Source organism: Atractosteus spatula, chromosome 25 (genome assembly GCF_055471065.1).
Source record: "Atractosteus spatula isolate fAtrSpa1 chromosome 25, fAtrSpa1.hap1, whole genome shotgun sequence".
NCBI classification, from domain to species: domain Eukaryota; kingdom Metazoa; phylum Chordata; class Actinopteri; order Semionotiformes; family Lepisosteidae; genus Atractosteus; species Atractosteus spatula.
Genome location: NC_142730.1, coordinates 14,879,701 through 14,891,728, shown reverse-complemented (window position 1 = coordinate 14,891,728; position 12,028 = coordinate 14,879,701). Strand labels below are relative to the sequence as shown.

Sequence of the window (12,028 nt, the reverse complement as noted above, 5' to 3'; positions counted from 1 at the left end):
CTATCGAGGTGCCGATCACTTTGTAAAGCGCTTGAGAGGCCAGAGCTGCTCAAACTGCTCTTGCCGTTTCCTTCAATCAAAAGCACTATTTTTTTCGTTGTATGGAAAGCTTTTCAAGTCTTGCATCGACACGCACCTTTCCTGAAATGTCCAAAGGGTGAATGTTTCGCAAAGAAATCCAGTCTACCTTTAGGGGGCATGATGTTGAAATCGGAACAAGCCCTGGGTGGGCTTGAACCAGCAGCCGTTCAGTTAACAGCTGCACAGAAACGCCCCCCGCTTGCTTTGTATCATTCGCAAGTTTCTGGTTAAAGAGTAAAAAAGGCTGGAATTCTTTTCCAGAAGCAGCCGGCAGGATTTCTTCTGCACCCACCCAGAAAAGCCAAGAATTGTATTTCATCTGTCGCAAGCTGTATGTTCCAGAAAGAGAATGAATACTTGCATTAAACTGAATCAAACCGACAGACACGCACCTGAAGTGGAAATCTAATAAGTAAATTGATTCTTAAAATGTAGAGAGCTTTGAAAAAAATATATTGGTGCTTTTAGATAATATATTTCAAGGATGTAATTGCTGTGCTACAGTACGTGCAGAATTTTAGAAAACAGTGCGTCAACAAAGTACACTGTTTGGGTAACTTTAGAAGACAATGTACCAAAACAATATATGCTGTCTGGGTCGTTAGAATTAGCCGAAAGTAACTGATAAGCTTTGAATAACAAATCTAGTGCTTCTTCTCTCGTTCTATGTTGTAATCTGTTTTGTCTTAGGGAAAGGGGAAGCTTTTGAAGGGACAAAGCACTGAGCTTTTTTACAGCGCAACGTCTTATAAAAACCCTGTACTGCTTGTAACAAATTGAGTCTCCGGTTGCACTTTGCGAAGTGGCAACAGGGCTCCCAATATTGCAATATTGAAATAAAGACCTTACTCAGGTGAGAACTCTCTCTTGTGGCTTCCTTGATAGTTAAATTTCCACGACAGAATTGGCACCCCAGATGGGACACTAACCTGAGCGCGGACGGCTGCTGAAACTCCATCCGGAGCCGGACAATTTTAGCAAATTGGACGAACCTCGGAGGATAAACTGTTTGTCCTTCCTGAGACGCGTCTGGAGAATTCACGGCTGTCTGACGTCAGTAAGTGATCCTTTTAACGAACTTTTGTTTTAAGACGATTTATAAGAATTTTTTCTGTGGTCTTATAGCAGAGAAAGAGCAGGCCGGTGAGGGTGTTCTCACGCGGGTTTGATGAGTCCGGGACTCATAAAGAACTTATCTTAACACAGACGTGTGGTTTTTGCTCTGCGGAGTAGTTAATGTGATAAGGTTCTAAAGTAAGGCACCGATCGGTAAAAATGGGAAATGAAAATTCGAAGACGGAAACAGGACCGAGCGGTCCAGCGAAGTACATGTACAGGGAATTTGGAGAAAGGGGAATAAAGTGTCTTCCATCGTGGAGTAAGTTAGGTTTTCCAGAAAATGGTAGTTTTAGTACCAGGCAGATACAACAACTAGAAGAACAGTTAAAGTTAAAGAAATGTAATGCATCTTGTTATGTATGTGCTTTAATGCCTCATTCTACAGCCTCACCCATTTCTCTCCTGGTTAGAATCACTGTTTGGGCCAGGGGAAATGTTTTTCTTTAAGTTACTAACACCGATTATAGGGGCTGTGATACTTGTCTTCCTGTTTTTATGTTGCTATATGACATGTATTATTCCAATGCTTTTCAAATATGGTAATGAATATGTTTGCGCATCAGTATGTTCTGATAAGAACGCAAGAATCCGAAGTATGGGAGCCTCCTGGGAGTCCATATGAAGAATCTAACTTTTAATCATTTTCAAGAATAAAAAGGAGGGAATTGAAGTGGAAATCTAATAAGTAAATTGATTCTTAAAATGTAGAGAGCTTTGAAAAAAATATATTGGTGCTTTTAGATAATATATTTCAAGGATGTAATTGCTGTGCTACAGTACGTGCAGAATTTTAGAAAACAGTGCGTCAACAAAGTACACTGTTTGGGTTACTTTAGAAGACAATGTACCAAAACAATATATGCTGTCTGGTTCGTTAGAATTAGCCGAAAGTAACTGATAAGCTTTGAATAACAAATCTAGTGCTTCTTCTCTCGCTCTATGATGTAATCTGTTTTGTCTTAGGGAAAGGGGAAGTTTTTGAAGGGACAAAGCACTGAGCTTTTTTACAGCGCAACGTCTTATAAAAACCCTGTACTGCTTGTGACAAATTGAGTCTCTGGTTGCACTTTGCGAAGTGGCAACAGGGCTCCCAATATTGCAATATTGAAATAAAGACCTTACTCAGGTGAGAACTCTCTCTTGTGGCTTCCTTGATAGTTAAATTTCCACGACACACCGCCGTTGTTTTTCTCCATCGGAAGTTTGTCGTTAAGGAAAAACATCGCTGTCATTTTCTTGCCAGCCGGCGGCATTTCTTGTGCAGCGATGAGCCAGATTTGTATTTCGGATTTCGGAAGTTGTGTGAATTTCTTGAAGTTGAAAGTCAACTCGCTCCAGAAAAGAAATGTGCAGTCGCATGAAAGCCGTGCCTGCTTATTAAACCGCAGGACCTGAGCTTGCGTTCTGTTTCTCATCGCGTTCGCAAAGGCGATTCCTGCCTCTAACACTGCTATGTCTGCGATTCAAAGTGCCGTGTGGAGCAGCTTCGAAAGCCTTGTTCACGCTCCTCCGATGTTGCTTTCTCTGTGCCTAACGAAGTTCCATTTTGGTGTCGGAGCGGGGAGACCTAATCATTCCAGCTTTAAGCCACCCTTCAATCTTCTGAGGGGTGTCTGAGTGCTAGCATGTCATTTGCCTTTTTTTTTTTTGAAACGGAGAGCGACGTTGAAAAAGGTTACCTCCGCCGCCTCGCCCTCCGTGTTAAATGATCGCAAGACGGCGGCGGCGGCGCTCCCTGTAGTTGTGGCCGAGCGGTTAAGGCGATGGACTAGAAAGCCATTGGGCTCTCCCCGCGCCGGGTCGAATCCTGCCGACTACGGCGTCCTTCTCGTGTCGCCGTGCGCCTGCTCAGAAAAAGGCGGAGTGCCGTTTCTCTCTTCCTGCTTCTTGTACAAACGCTAAATCGCTTGGACCTGCTGCCTTGGAAGTCATGTCTTCAGCGTCCCCCAGCGACATTTCACACTTGGAAGCAGACAACCACGCTTTTGGCATTGGCATGCCTTGCGCCCTACTTCCAGCCTTTGAAGATCTAATTATTCAAACTGAAAGAACCGACTGAATAGGTGTTTGCAGTGCACCAGGAGGAGCAGTGACCATAGCAGTGGAGGGGTGAGGATGGCGCAGATGGAAACGTTTTCATGCGCTCCTCTGGGAGGAATGAAAATAAAAGGCGAAACCGGAAACAGTAGTAGCCGCAAGAGGAAGTGTCTTCAAGCGCCAAGCAAGCGCTCCTCGTTAGTATAGTGGTGCGTATTCCCGCCCGTCACGTGGGAGACCAGGGATGGATTGCTTGACGGCGAGCCGGGTTGCTTTTCTCCCATCAGATTCCAACCGCTAATGCTAACGCAGTTTGTGGGAGCTTACGTGCTTCTCCTTTTCCGTCATTTTCGGACGACTATTCCAAAGGGGTAACCTGATGGAATAGGGGCCTGAAGACACGAGGCATTCTTAAACCAGCACTGGGCTGCACGGCCTTCTGTTGCGATCAGATTATATTCGAGTGAAAAAGCCAGAGCAGCCGCTTCCATCCTATGGAGTACGAGCTAAATCAGGAGAGGTATGGGACACGCGCGTGCCTATAGGTGCACGTCTCCTACGTCAGGCTGCTTCACCCATGTGCACCCGACTGGAGAGGGAACGGAGCAAGCTTTTTGTCAGGAGTGGGATTCGAACCCACGCCTCCAGGGGAGACTGCGACCTGAACGCAGCGCCTTAGACCGCTCGGCCATCCTGACGCCAGCCCTCTCCCCCAAAGCGGTCTGATGAGCCACCGTGATCCCACTACGCTCTTCGAGTATCGCACTGTTATTAATACTACAGTGTGACTCCAGCATTAAAATGTTTGGAAAATGTGTCGGCCTTTATAATCCAGTGTAGAGCAGCGTGTGATGATTTGTGCTACAAAACACCAAGCGCTCAAAGTGACGTCTGCGTTTGTCACTGAAACTTTCAACTCTTTCATCACTTATGTAGGAAATACAAAGAGCAGTTAGGTAGAACGCGTAGGAGTGGCGCAGCGGAAGTGTGCTGGGCCCATAACCCAGAGGTCGATGGATCGAAACCATCCTCTGCTACATGTGTCTTACGCATGGTTCATAAGCATTCCATTGGGTTAGCAAAGTGCATTAAAGTAGTGTGGATCTCCCTTTCCTTAAGTTCTGTTCTGAGTTTCTCTCTCGTGTGTGTTTGTGCAAGCTTGACACTTGCGGGACTCTTTCATCTTCACCAATACGGAGATGACCAAATGTGTCTTCGGTTGTTCTGAGATCTTTGATAGTTTCTTCGAATGCTTCAAGTGAACCTCGAAATCGAAGCAGTTATGTTTATATTGATTTCTCGCATTAATCATTATTAACCAGGAACAGCCAGCACAGTCGGTCGCATTAGTAATTATGTCACGTCTCTACTTAGCAGAGCATTCAAAGACCCACTGGAAGCAGGAAAGCACTAAGACACTGCAAAACTGAACTCGGGAAAATCATACTGGGAGCTCTGAGCGATGTCTGCATCCAAGCCATCCAATACGGACTCTGAGACCTTGGAATATCAACACTATGATGCGCTACCTTTTCCCTGGAGCAAAACGATGGAATTAGAAGAATGCTTACCGCAGGATACAACTGTGCCGTTGTTATTTGGAGCACGGTTTTCACTTGCATGAAAACTACAGCAGAACGTAGAAGGATGATCACAGAGGAGTCCACGCGGGCATGCTGAGGAGATTGTAGGTCGTACATTTCAATGATTACTGACATTTGCGCTGCTTGAGGTACAGTAATCAACAAAGAACAGGGTGTGCTACTCTCGAATCCGGTCACCACATGATGAAAAGCCAGGAAGTATACCTTGTCCAATTGACGTCAACAGGGACACGTTAACCCCTTGCTTCCCTGGCGCCCGGCTAGCTCAGTCGGTAGAGCATGAGACTCTTAATCTCAGGGTCGTGGGTTCGAGCCCCACGTTGGGCGGTGCCCGTCTCCTTATTAACAAAGTTTCGTGCTCATCCTTGACCCTCTTACACCTTGATGGTACCGAGCACTAAACTTTAATGCACAGGTGTGATGAAACTGAGATGAAAAGGGCTTATCTAGCTCTTTGCCCGAGAGATAAATCAAAGGTTCCGCAGACAATCCGTTGGCTCCGGTCACTCTGACGCAGATAGGAGCTGCAGCCATCATAACTTGTATGAAAACTGATAAGAGCTCCTGTCTATTTACAGTTTCATTTACTCTAGCCTTTCCTTAAACACTGCGTGTACGAAGGCTAAGAAATTGCAGAGCTATTCTAATACAATAACTATTTGGAATCTTTTCGCCATAACAGTTTCACTGTGATTTTGCAGGTAACACGTACGTACGTAACATTTTGAACTGCACTGGAAAAATATGGGAAAGAAATGGCGAAAAGCAACTCTTCAACACGTGGCAATATCTTCCTGAGCGGAGTCCTGTTCTCGAAGCTCGACACTCTGCAAGAGTCACTTCTCCCAACTTGCGCCCGCAGGTTTCCGTAGTGTGCCTGCAAAGAGCCATCCGTTTGAGACAGGCGCACGTTCCGATTTCATTGAACTAAGCTAGATGCACAATTTCGAATGCAGCCTTCATCACAAACGACAGTTCATTTCTCGAAAGCTTGTCATGTAAAAAAAGGAAACAAAGAACGAAAACATACAGCTGACAATCTTCTGAAGCTGCAGATTTAGCTTTTGAGAAATGGACATTTTATGTATGCAGATGCTTTTCAAGCGCTGGTTTTAGAACGTCGCTGTGCTTCCAGCATCATTCTCAGCCTTCTAAACTGCCTATCGAGGTGCCGATCACTTTGTAAAGCGCTTGAGAGGCCAGAGCTGCTCAAACTGCTCTTGCCGTTTCCTTCAATCAAAAGCACTATTTTTTTCGTTGTATGGAAAGCTTTTCAAGTCTTGCATCGACACGCACCTTTCCTGAAATGTCCAAAGGGTGAATGTTTCGCAAAGAAATCCAGTCTACCTTTAGGGGGCATGATGTTGAAATCGGAACAAGCCCTGGGTGGGCTTGAACCAGCAGCCGTTCAGTTAACAGCTGCACAGAAACGCCCCCCGCTTGCTTTGTATCATTCGCAAGTTTCTGGTTAAAGAGTAAAAAAGGCTGGAATTCTTTTCCAGAAGCAGCCGGCAGGATTTCTTCTGCACCCACCCAGAAAAGCCAAGAATTGTATTTCATCTGTCGCAAGCTGTATGTTCCAGAAAGAGAATGAATACTTGCATTAAACTGAATCAAGCCGACAGACACGCACCTGAAGTGGAAATCTAATAAGTAAATTGATTCTTAAAATGTAGAGAGCTTTGAAAAAAATATATTGGTGCTTTTAGATAATATATTTCAAGGATGTAATTGCTGTGCTACAGTACGTGCAGAATTTTAGAAAACAGTGCGTCAACAAAGTACACTGTTTGGGTAACTTTAGAAGACAATGTACCAAAACAATATATGCTGTCTGGGTCGTTAGAATTAGCCGAAAGTAACTGATAAGCTTTGAATAACAAATCTAGTGCTTCTTCTCTCGTTCTATGTTGTAATCTGTTTTGTCTTAGGGAAAGGGGAAGCTTTTGAAGGGACAAAGCACTGAGCTTTTTTACAGCGCAACGTCTTATAAAAACCCTGTACTGCTTGTAACAAATTGAGTCTCCGGTTGCACTTTGCGAAGTGGCAACAGGGCTCCCAATATTGCAATATTGAAATAAAGACCTTACTCAGGTGAGAACTCTCTCTTGTGGCTTCCTTGATAGTTAAATTTCCACGACAGAATTGGCACCCCAGATGGGACACTAACCTGAGCGATGACGGCTGCTGAAACTCCATCCGGAGCCGGACAATTTTAGCAAATTGGACGAACCTCGGAGGATAAACTGTTTGTCCTTCCTGAGACGCGTCTGGAGAATTCACGGCTGTCTGACGTCAGTAAGTGATCCTTTTAACGAACTTTTGTTTTAAGACGATTTATAAGAATTTTTTCTGTGGTCTTATAGCAGAGAAAGAGCAGGCCGGTGAGGGTGTTCTCACGCGGGTTTGATGAGTCCGGGACTCATAAAGAACTTATCTTAACACAGACGTGTGGTTTTTGCTCTGCGGAGTAGTTAATGTGATAAGGTTCTAAAGTAAGGCACCGATCGGTAAAAATGGGAAATGAAAATTCGAAGACGGAAACAGGACCGAGCGGTCCAGCGAAGTACATGTACAGGGAATTTGGAGAAAGGGGAATAAAGTGTCTTCCATCGTGGAGTAAGTTAGGTTTTCCAGAAAATGGTAGTTTTAGTACCAGGCAGATACAACAACTAGAAGAACAGTTAAAGTTAAAGAAATGTAATGCATCTTGTTATGTATGTGCTTTAATGCCTCATTCTACAGCCTCACCCATTTCTCTCCTGGTTAGAATCACTGTTTGGGCCAGGGGAAATGTTTTTCTTTAAGTTACTAACACCGATTATAGGGGCTGTGATACTTGTCTTCCTGTTTTTATGTTGCTATATGACATGTATTATTCCAATGCTTTTCAAATATGGTAATGAATATGTTTGCGCATCAGTATGTTCTGATAAGAACGCAAGAATCCGAAGTATGGGAGCCTCCTGGGAGTCCATATGAAGAATCTAACTTTTAATCATTTTCAAGAATAAAAAGGAGGGAATTGAAGTGGAAATCTAATAAGTAAATTGATTCTTAAAATGTAGAGAGCTTTGAAAAAAATATATTGGTGCTTTTAGATAATATATTTCAAGGATGTAATTGCTGTGCTACAGTACGTGCAGAATTTTAGAAAACAGTGCGTCAACAAAGTACACTGTTTGGGTTACTTTAGAAGACAATGTACCAAAACAATATATGCTGTCTGGTTCGTTAGAATTAGCCGAAAGTAACTGATAAGCTTTGAATAACAAATCTAGTGCTTCTTCTCTCGCTCTATGATGTAATCTGTTTTGTCTTAGGGAAAGGGGAAGTTTTTGAAGGGACAAAGCACTGAGCTTTTTTACAGCGCAACGTCTTATAAAAACCCTGTACTGCTTGTGACAAATTGAGTCTCTGGTTGCACTTTGCGAAGTGGCAACAGGGCTCCCAATATTGCAATATTGAAATAAAGACCTTACTCAGGTGAGAACTCTCTCTTGTGGCTTCCTTGATAGTTAAATTTCCACGACACACCGCCGTTGTTTTTCTCCATCGGAAGTTTGTCGTTAAGGAAAAACATCGCTGTCATTTTCTTGCCAGCCGGCGGCATTTCTTGTGCAGCGATGAGCCAGATTTGTATTTCGGATTTCGGAAGTTGTGTGAATTTCGTGAAGCTGAAAGTCAACTCGCTCCAGAAAAGAAATGTGCAGTCGCATGAAAGCCGTGCCTGCTTATTAAACCGTAGGACCTGAGCTTGCGTTCTGTTTCTCATCGCGTTCGCAAAGGCGATTCCTGCCTCTAACACTGCTATGTCTGCGATTCAAAGTGCCGTGTGGAGCAGCTTCGAAAGCCTTGTTCACGCTCCTCCGATGTTGCTTTCTCTGTGCCTAACGAAGTTCCATTTTGGTGTCGGAGCGGGGAGACCTAATCATTCCAGCTTTAAGCCACCCTTCAATCTTCTGAGGGGTGTCTGAGTGCTAGCATGTCATTTGCCTTTTTTTTTGAAACGGAGAGCGACGTTGAAAAAGGTTACCTCCGCCGCCTCGCCCTCCGTGTTAAATGATCGCAAGACGGCGGCGGCGGCGCTCCCTGTAGTTGTGGCCGAGCGGTTAAGGCGATGGACTAGAAAGCCATTGGGCTCTCCCCGCGCCGGGTCGAATCCTGACGACTACGGCGTCCTTCTCGTGTCGCCGTGCGCCTGCCCAGAAAAAGGCGGAGTGCCGTTTCTCTCTTCCTGCTTCTTGTACAAACGCTAAATCGCTTGGACCTGCTGCCTTGGAAGTCATGTCTTCAGCGTCCCCCAGCGACATTTCACACTTGGAAGCAGACAACCACGCTTTTGGCATTGGCATGCCTTGCGCCCTACTTCCAGCCTTTGAAGATCTAATTATTCAAACTGAAAGAACCGACTGAATAGGTGTTTGCAGTGCACCAGGAGGAGCAGTGACCATAGCAGTGGAGGGGTGAGGATGGCGCAGATGGAAACGTTTTCATGCGCTCCTCTGGGAGGAATGAAAATAAAAGGCGAAACCGGAAACAGTAGTAGCCGCAAGAGGAAGTGTCTTCAAGCGCCAAGCAAGCGCTCCTCGTTAGTATAGTGGTGCGTATTCCCGCCCGTCACGTGGGAGACCAGGGATGGATTGCTTGACGGCGAGCCGGGTTGCTTTTCTCCCATCAGATTCCAACCGCTAATGCTAACGCAGTTTGTGGGAGCTTACGTGCTTCTCCTTTTCGGTCATTTTCGGACGACTATTCCAAAGGGGTAACCTGATGGAATAGGGGCCTGAAGACACGAGGCATTCTTAAACCAGCACTGGGCTGCACGGCCTTCTGTTGCGATCAGATTATATTCGAGTGAAAAAGCCAGAGCAGCCGCTTCCATCCTATGGAGTACGAGCTAAATCAGGAGAGGTATGGGACACGCGCGTGCCTATAGGTGCACGTCTCCTACGTCAGGCTGCTTCACCCATGTGCACCCGACTGGAGAGGGAATGGAGCAAGCTTTTTGTCAGGAGTGGGATTCGAACCCACGCCTCCAGGGGAGACTGCGACCTGAACGCAGCGCCTTAGACCGCTCGGCCATCTTGACGCCAGCCCCCTCCCCCAAAGCGGTCTGATGAGCCACCGCGATCCCACTACGCTCTTCGAGTATCGCACTGTTATTAATACTACAGTGTGACTCCAGCATTAAAATGTTTGGAAAATGTGTCGGCCTTTATAATCCAGTGTAGAGCAGCGTGTGATGATTTGTGCTACAAAACACCAAGCGCTCAAAGTGACGTCTGCGTTTGTCACTGAAACTTTCAACTCTTTCATCACTTATGTAGGAAATACAAAGAGTAGTTAGGTGGAACGCGTAGGATGGCCGTCAGCAGAGTGGCGCAGCGGAAGCGTGCTGGGCCCATAACCCAGAGGTCGATGGATCGAAACCATCCTCTGCTACATGTGTCTTATGCATGGTTCATAAGCATTCCATTGGCTTAGCAAAGTGCATTAAAGTAGTGTGGATCTCCCTTTCCTTAAGTTCTGTTCTGAGTTTCTCTCTCGTGTGTGTTTGTGCAAGCTTGACACTTGCGGGACTCTTTCATCTTCACCAATACGGAGATGACCAAATGTGTCTTCGGTTGTTCTGAGATCTTTGATAGTTTCTTCGAATGCTTCAAGTGAACCTCGAAATCGAAGCAGTTATGTTTATATTGATTTCTCGCATTAATCATTATTAACCAGGAACAGCCAGCACAGTCGGTCGCATTAGTAATTATGTCATGTCTCTACTTAGCAGAGCATTCAAAGACCCACTGGAAGCAGGAAAGCACTAAGACACTGCAAAACTGAACTCGGGAAAATCATACTGGGAGCTCTGAGCGATGTCTGCATCCAAGCCATCCAATACGGACTCTGAGACCTTGGAATATCAACACTATGATGCGCTACCTTTTCCCTGGAGCAAAACGATGGAATTAGAAGAATGCTTACCGCAGGATACAACTGTGCCGTTGTTATTTGGAGCACGGTTTTCACTTGCATGAAAACTACAGCAGAACGTAGAAGGATGATCACAGAGGAGTCCACGCGGGCATGCTGAGGAGATTGTAGGTCGCACATTTCAATGATTACTGACATTTGCGCTGCTTGAGGTACAGTAATCAACAAAGAACAGGGTGTGCTACTCTCGAATCCGGTCACCACATGATGAAAAGCCAGGAAGTATACCTTGTCCAATTGACGTCAACAGGGACACGTTAACCCCTTGCTTCCCTGGCGCCCGGCTAGCTCAGTCGGTAGAGCATGAGACTCTTAATCTCAGGGTCGTGGGTTCGAGCCCCACGTTGGGCGGTGAGTTTCGTGCTCATCCTTGACCCTCTTACACCTTGATGGTACCGAGCACTAAACTTTAATGCACAGGTGTGATGAAACTGAGATGAAAAGGGCTTATCTATCTCTTTGCCCGAGAGATAAATCAAAGGTTCCGCAGACAATCCGTTGGCTCCGGTCACTCTGACGCAGATAGGAGCTGCAGCCATCATAACTTGTATGAAAACTGATAAGAGCTCCTGTCTATTTACAGTTTCATTTACTCTAGCCTTTCCTTAAACACTGCGTGTACGAAGGCTAAGAAATTGCAGAGCTATTCTAATACAATAACTATTTGGAATCTTTTCGCCATAACAGTTTCACTGTGATTTTGCAGGTAACACGTACGTACGTAACATTTTGAACCGCACTGGAAAAATATGGGAAAGAAATGGCGAAAAGCAACTCTTCAACACGTGGCAATATCTTCCTGAGCGGAGTCCTGTTCTCGAAGCTCGACACTCTGCAAGAGTCACTTCTCCCAACTTGCGCCCGCAGGTTTCCGTAGTGTGCCTGCAAAGAGCCATCCGTTTGAGACAGGCGCACGTTCCGATTTCATTGAACTAAGCTAGATGCACAATTTCGAATGCAGCCTTCATCACAAACGACAGTTCATTTCTCGAAAGCTTGTCATGTAAAAAAAGGAAACAAAGAACGAAAACATACAGCTGACAATCTTCTGAAGCTGCAGATTTAGCTTTTGAGAAATGGACATTTTATGTATGCAGATGCTTTTCAAGCGCTGGTTTTAGAACGTCGCTGTGCTTCCAGCATCATTCTCAGCCTTCTAAACTGCCTATCGAGGTGCCGATCACTTTGTAAAGCGCTTG

At 45.3% G+C, this 12,028-nt stretch overlaps 4 non-coding genes across 4 annotated transcripts; 2 read left to right on the top strand and 2 right to left on the bottom strand.

Annotated features, from left to right (window-relative positions):
- Window positions 1–3,852: 3,852 nt before the first annotated feature.
- On the bottom strand, window positions 3,853–3,935 carry trnal-cag (transfer RNA leucine (anticodon CAG)). Its single transcript has one exon. It is a non-coding gene; the product is annotated as a tRNA-Leu (tRNA).
- Window positions 3,936–5,095: 1,160 nt separating this feature from the next.
- Window positions 5,096–5,168, top strand: trnak-cuu (transfer RNA lysine (anticodon CUU)). The gene has a single exon. It is a non-coding gene; the product is annotated as a tRNA-Lys (tRNA).
- A 4,682-nt stretch (window positions 5,169–9,850) lies between these two features.
- trnal-cag (transfer RNA leucine (anticodon CAG)) lies at window positions 9,851–9,933 on the bottom strand. The gene has a single exon. It is a non-coding gene; the product is annotated as a tRNA-Leu (tRNA).
- A 1,174-nt stretch (window positions 9,934–11,107) lies between these two features.
- Window positions 11,108–11,180, top strand: trnak-cuu (transfer RNA lysine (anticodon CUU)). The gene has a single exon. It is a non-coding gene; the product is annotated as a tRNA-Lys (tRNA).
- The last annotated feature ends 848 nt before the right edge of the window (window positions 11,181–12,028 follow it).